At 39.5% G+C, this 6,357-nt stretch overlaps 1 non-coding gene across 1 annotated transcript; it reads left to right on the forward strand.

The window, feature by feature from the left end:
* Positions 1 to 4,845: 4,845 nt before the first annotated feature.
* TRNAC-GCA (transfer RNA cysteine (anticodon GCA)) lies at positions 4,846 to 4,917 on the forward strand. The gene has a single exon. It is a non-coding gene; the product is annotated as a tRNA-Cys (tRNA).
* Positions 4,918 to 6,357: the final 1,440 nt, after the last annotated feature.

Genomic DNA, 6,357 nt, shown 5'->3' on the forward strand with positions numbered 1-6,357 from the left:
GCTCTCTTTCTGTTAGTTCATTATTAGCATACAGAAATGCAACTGATTTTTGTAGATTGATTTTGTACCCTGCAACTTTGCTTTAGTTGTTGATTGTTTCTAATAGTTTTCCAACAGATTCTTTAGGGTTTTCTATATATACAATCATGTCATTTGCAAATAGTGCGAGTTTCACTTCTTCGTTACCTATTTGGATTCCTTTTATTTCTTTTTCTTGCCTAATTGCTCTGGCCAAAACCTCCAGTACTAAGTTGAACAGGAGTGGTGAGAGTGGGCAGCCCTGCCTCATTCCTGTTTGCAGAGGAATGGCTTTCAGTCTTTCCCCGTTGAGTATGATGTTGGCTGTGGGTTTGTCATAAATAGCCTTTATTATGTTGAGGTACTTTCCTTCTATTCCCATTTTGTTGAGAGTTTTTATCATAAATGGATGTCGTATCTTGTCAAATGCCTTCTCTGCGTCTATTGAGATGATCATGTGGTTTTTATTCTTTGTTTTGTTGATGTGATGTATCACGTTGATTGATTTGCGGATGTTGAACCATCCCTGCGTCCCTGGTATAAATCCCACTTGATCATGGTGTATGATCTTTTTAATGTATTGTTGTATTTGCTTTGCCAATATTTTGTTGAGGTTTTTTGCATCAATGTTCATCAGCGATATTGGCCTGTAATTTTCTTTCTTCGTATTGTCTTTGTCTGGCTTTGGTATCAGGGTGATGTTGGCCTCGTAGAATGATTTAGGAAGTGTTCCATCTTCCTCTATTTTTTGGAATAGTTTGAGAAGGATGGGTATTAAATCTTCTTTGAATGTTTGGTAAAATTCACCGGAGAAGCCATCTGGTCCTGGACTTTTATTTTTTGGGAGGTTTTTGATTACTATTTCAATCTCTTTACTTGTGATTGGTCTATTCAGATTCTCCATTTCTTCTTGGTTCAGTTTTGGGAGGTTGTATGAGTCTAAGAATTTATCCATTTCTTCTAGATTGTCCAATTTGTTGGCGTATAATTTCTCATAGTATTCTCTCATAATCCTCTGTATTTCCGTGGTATCCATTGTAATTTCTCCTCTTTCATTTCTAATTTTATTTACTTGAGCCTTTTCTCTTTTTTTCTTGGTAAGCCTGGCTAAGGCTTTGTCGATTTTGTTTATCTTCTCAAAGAACCAACTCTTTGTTTCGTTAATCCTTTCTACTGTTTTTTTGGTCTCAATTTCATTTATTTCTGCTCTGATTTTTGAAACAGATAAAAATGAAAACACAGACAAGATTGACCAAAGTAAAAAAAGAAAACATTAATAACCAATATAAGGAATTAAAAAGAAAACATTATTACAATTTCCAAAAACACCTTTTATTGCTTCTTTCCTTTCTCTGTCTGACTTACCTACTCCTTGCTAATGTTTTACTAGACTTATCTCCCAAATAAACTACTTGCACTCAAGTTCTAGTTCAGGGTCTACTTCTGGAAAAATTCAAACTAAGACAACAGATTACAGGGGAAAAAATCATGTGATCACTAAAACAGATGAAGAAAAACATTCAATAAAATTCAATACACATTCATGATTTCAAACAGATTCTCGGCAAGCTAGGACAAGCATTTACCTCCTTAATATGCTACAAAATATCTCCCTAAAATATAAATGTAAATACTATTTAATGGTGGGATGTTGGAAGCTTTCCATTAAAAATTGAAAACAAGACAAAAATGTCCACTATCATCCCTTCTATTCAATAATGCACTGAAGGTATCAGCCAGGGCAGTAGGGCTAGAAAAAAATAGAAACTTACATCTATAAAGGAGAAACAAACTGTGATATCTGCAGATGATATGGGTGTATATGTAGAACATAAAAAGGGTCTCTAAGCACATTATTAGAATTAGATGGTTTAGCAATGTTTCTGGATTCAAAATTAAAATTAATTGTATTTCAATGTACCAGCAACAAATTTTCGAAAATGAAAAAGATTCCACTTACAATAACATAAAATATCAAAGTCCAAGGAATAAATACAATCAAAGATGTGCAAACTCTGTGCAATTATAAAACATTGTTATATATATAATTTTATATAAAACTTATAATTCCAAATTATAATTTATTAATTTGGTATGACCACTTTAGAAAACTGTCCAGCATTATCAGTTAAAGTTGAAAATATGAGCACCCTATTATTCAGCAAATACATTCCTAGATATATACCTCGGAGAGTGTACACGCACGTACAAAAATGCTCATCACAGCATTTCTCTCTCTTTTTTTTTTTTGGTGAGGAAGATCAGCCCTGAGCTAACATCTGATGCTGATCCTCCTTTTTTTTTGCCGAGGAAGACTGGCCCTGGGCTAACATCCGTGTCCATCTTCCTCTACTTTATATGGGATGCCACCACAGCACGGTGTGACAGGCGGCGCGTATGTGCGCGCCCGGGATCCGAACCTCGAAACCCCGGGCCGCGGAAGCAGAGCCGCGCGCTTAACCGCTTGCGCCACTGGGCAGGTCCACAGCATTTCTCTTAATAGCCCCAAACTGGAAACAACTCAAATGTCCATCAACAGTAGGATAGATAACTAAGTCATGGTATAGTCGTACAATGGAATGCTAAACAGGAATAAAAAAGAACAAATTACTGCTACAGTGGACAAGTACGAATGAATCTCATAAACACGAGGTTGGGTGGAAGAAGCCAGACTCAAAAGAAAATAACTACTATATGATTCCATGTATATGAAATTCATGAACAGGCAAAACTAACCCATAGAGATAGAATGGTGGTTACCTTGTGGGGAGAGGGGATAATTGGGAAGGGGTCCAAGGGAACCCTCAGAGGGGCTAGAAATTCTCTTTATCTTGATTTGAGTGGTGATTATATGGGTAAAAATGTAAAAATTCATCATCGGGTACATTTATGATTTGGGTACTTTAAGTTACACTTCAATAAATAGTAAATAACAAGGAAAACATTCATCACGTTTTTCATTTCTAGAATCTTATTTGATTAGTTTTTCAAATATATTTGATCATTTGTTATAGTCTTTTGCTCCTCAATTCTGTTTATATTTCTCTTTTAAGATACTCTTTGATTTATTCAAATCATTCCCTATGTGGAGTCTTTGCAGGTCCGAGTTCCAATGTTTATTATTTGTGATGATTCTCATGTGAGTTTTTTATTTGTTTGCAGTTACATAGAGCTTACTATGTGTCAGTCCTGTTCCAAGTGCTTTAGAGGATTAACTCATTTAATCTACACAACAACTCATCAAGTATATACTATTATCATGCCCATTTTACAGATTATGCAGCTGAGGCATAGACAGGGGAAGTAATCTTAGAGATGGGGTAGGACTTGAACCCAGACTGTCTAGCTTCAGAGTCTATGCCGTTGGCCTCCATGCTACCCTGCTTCTCCCAGACTTACATTTGTTGAAACCCTCTGCATGGGAATTCTTTGAAGCTTCCTTCAGGGAACATTTTCATTTGACTAGGAGTCTGTGGCACTCAACACCCCCAAGTCCATCTGAAATTAAAATAACTGCCTATAGTTTTTCAGACCAGATAAAGAGTGCAAATTCAGGACCCAGGCCCCATCAGTCAGCCAGTGGCTGCTGATTCTCAGGGTTGCTTTCTTTTTCTGTCTTCTAATCACTCTCTCCTTAAGAGTTCAGCCCTTCCTAAGTCCTGTCTTTAAGCAAGGCTGGCTCTCTTCTGACTCTCCACCATGGGTGGGGCCTGAGGCTCTGTCTCTGGAACTGTCCTCTCATCCCTGGACGACCGACCCTCTAGGCTACAGTCAACCAGACACATGTCCAGGTGTCCTGCTACCTCGGCCCTCACCGTCCTGGACTCACGCTGGTGCCTAGTCCCTGGCCTCTGGGGGTTCTTTTGTGCCCTTGCAGGCTCATCAATCCTTTCAATTTTACCTAGCAGTCCTCCTTATTTCTGAAAAGAGAAATCCAGAGGCCTTTAGTGTCACGGTAGAATCAGTGTAGAAATCAGCCCCTTGGCCAGGAGAAGAGGGGAGAAGCTTCTGGACCACACTCCCAGGAGGCTGCCAGGACCCCAAGGGAAAGGCTGGCGGGTAAGAGGGAGAAATTCCAGCAGGAGGGAGAGACAGTTTGCAGAAGAGAAAGTTTACCAGCTCCTGTGACAACAGCAGAAGCCGGGCCTTGACATGGCTGTGGAGATGAAAAGGTGCTAATCAAAACATGTTTTTCTTCTAGATGTGACAGGGCTTTGCCCACAGATCAGAAAGCCACTGGGTTGAATGTAGTTCTTCTCTAGTAGCATTTCTTGGTCCTTGAATTATGTTAGCATAGGTCTGTTAATGCTTTTGTGGATTCCTAAATCTACTCAGCCATTCTGACTGTTTCTCAGAGTGGATCATTCTCCATCTATAACTGAAGAAGTGGAAGTTGGGAGAGTCATCTTGTGTCCTAGATTGTAGTTTAGTAGAAACTACCCTGAACTGAATGTTGGCCCATGAGGGTCAGGCCCTCATTACATGGGTTTGGACAGACACCTCGATCATGTCACATTTCTCTTTTTCGGGTATCTACCATGACAGGCACAGGCATTTGACTCTGAAGGCCATTATAAAAGTCAATGTCAATGCTCCTCCATGCTGCTGCCCACACCCAGGGACTGTAGGCTGGGGAGGACACCGGCTGCAGTGCTTTTGAGGAGGCAGCCTGTCTCCCATTACGCAGCAGACTGATGAGTTTTCACCGAAGCAGGCCTGGCAGCTCCCAAGAGAGGTCCATCCTGAAGTGGCAACTCATAGGTTTACAGGTAGTCTGGGTGTGACTGTACAGATGAAAGATGTTAATTAAGTCACACCATAGCAGGAGGGGGTATAGCTCAGGGGTAGAGCATTTGACTGCAGATCAAGAGGTCCCCAGTTCAAATCTGGGTGCCCCCTATGTATTTCTAATTTTGACCTTTTAAATTGGTGCTGCATTTCAACTTCTTCTTCCTTATTAGACATGAGTGTAAAGATTTTTTTCTTGGAACCAGTCAATGTTGAAGCTTTAATATGGTAGTTTGTGGTTCTTAGTTCCAAATATAAATTAGAATCACCAGAAGAGTCTATAAAAGTGTCATTTCCCAGGCCCCACCCAGACCAATTAAATCAGAATATCTGGGGTGGAGCCCAGGTATGGTAAAGGTCCCCAGGGTTCCTAGTTTGCAGCTCAGTTGAGAACCAGCTTTCTCAGAGCTTCCAGGAAGCCTTCTCAGACCAAGGTTGCCTCATCCTGGGTCTGTCTGTCTAGCATCTTGTGTTCTGGATTCCTCTTATTCATCCTTATGTGTATATCATTTGTAACTTGACCTTAACAGTATCTTCCAGGGACAACCGCTGTTTCAGCATTTCTCAGTTTCCTTAATTTTCTGCTTCTCAATCCAGGCATTCTCCCTGGGACGAGGTGGAATTGGTTTTCTATTTCCCACCAAACCACCAGCATCTGTGTCTCAGGGAGTGAGCCTTCTTGGGGCCCAGAGAGTTTGCAGAGGATGGAATAGCAACATGTTAAAGTGTAAGTTTAGGTTGTGCAACCATTAAAGACAATTTTATGTCTTATTCAAGCTTTAAAAGCAAACTTCTGCAGAAGGGACCAGTGAATTTTATCAACCATCTCAAAACTAAAGAATGTGATGGCTTTCTATGGTTTGGAGAACAAACAGTTGAACATTTTGGTAGAAAACCTCAGAATTCATTGTGGGTTCAGAGATTATAGCATGTAATTCAGAAGTACAATTCATAATTTTTATTATCCCTTAAACTATCGATCTTTTATGACATTTCTCACAACTACCTAAAAAACATTTCACAATCCTTCAGGTTTATATAAGCAACAGAAGTCTATACTTTAGATGGGCTAAAAACGAGTTCTCATAGTAAAACTATGACATCAAGAAAGTCTTAATCTCTTTACGTTGAATGACAGGAAAACACACCAAAGAAATAGCCATTTAAAAGGGAGCAGGGCAAGTCTAGTCTTCCTTAAAACTTTGTCTAACTCGATAAGTTGGCAAATAGCTCTTTGTCTAACTCCCCGGGTTGTAAATATCCTGTATCCTCTGAATTCTCTTATCAGCATACGACATAAGTGCCTGAAAAAACAAGACTTCTTTTATCTTCAGTGATGTGCTTCAGAGGTTCCCGTTCATTAATGCTGATTCCTTTTGTTAATGAGAGACTCGAATTTCTTAATCAGTATTTTTTTCTTCAAAGAGGTTTGTTGTTCCGGTTTCATAAACACTTGAAACTTTGGCTTAGAACCTGGTTCCTTGTCCCTTTCCTGTCCCTGCTTCTGATATGAAAGCAGGGACACCTTCTGATACAAAAATGATCTCTCTA

Source organism: Ceratotherium simum, chromosome 1, assembly GCF_057802395.1.
Source record: "Ceratotherium simum simum isolate JZ-2026a chromosome 1, ASM5780239v1, whole genome shotgun sequence".
NCBI classification, from domain to species: Eukaryota; Metazoa; Chordata; class Mammalia; order Perissodactyla; family Rhinocerotidae; genus Ceratotherium; species Ceratotherium simum.